Source organism: Eimeria mitis, genomic scaffold (assembly GCF_000499745.2).
Source record: "Eimeria mitis Houghton genomic scaffold, Emh_scaff875, whole genome shotgun sequence".
Classification (NCBI taxonomy): Eukaryota; Apicomplexa; class Conoidasida; order Eucoccidiorida; family Eimeriidae; genus Eimeria; species Eimeria mitis.
In genome coordinates, this window is record NW_013576444.1 from 3,042 (window position 1) to 3,830 (window position 789).

Sequence of the window (789 nt, forward strand, 5' to 3'; positions counted from 1 at the left end):
AAAAGAAAGAAGTTTGTACAAAAGTTTATTAAAAAAAAAGAAGAGGAGTAGCGTTGTAGTATACATAGAGCGAAACAAGCGCGAAGAGAAAATGTATTTTATTTTATATTATTTTATGTTTTATATAAAATAATATTTATATTATTTTATTTATTTTTGTTTAGATTATATCGTCAAAAGATATTAAAGAAATATCATTCGTAACAAACTCGTGCAGTGTATACACCCCAGTGCTGTTGCAGAACACCTGATGCCTAGGAAAAGATAAATATATAAATATATTTTTTTTTTTGTATTATTAATTTATTATTTACTTTTTATTTTAATATATTTTATTTATATTTAATTATAATTAATTATGTTTACCATTCGCTTTCTGCATTTAATTATATATTAAAATAAATATTTGTTTGTGATACTAAGCAAGTATTATAAGTAATAATAATTAATTTTTTTTTATAAATAATAATTAATTTTGTTTTTATTTATAATAAATTATTTTTTTTATTTTTAATTAAAAAAAAAACAATATATGCAGCACACGCCTACCAGGCTCGATGTATACACCCCGCGACTTGCATCGTTTTTTCTTCTTTTTCTTTTGTATTGATCTCCGCAACAAATACATTTTCACAGCTGAGATAATAAAAGTAATAAATTAAAATAATAATAAAAATATTTATTATTTTTATTTATATATGTAAACAAAGAAAAAGAAAAAATAAATAAACTTACAACGCAACCAACGATATCTGTTCTCTTGATGGCAGCAACTGCCGCATTTCCCTC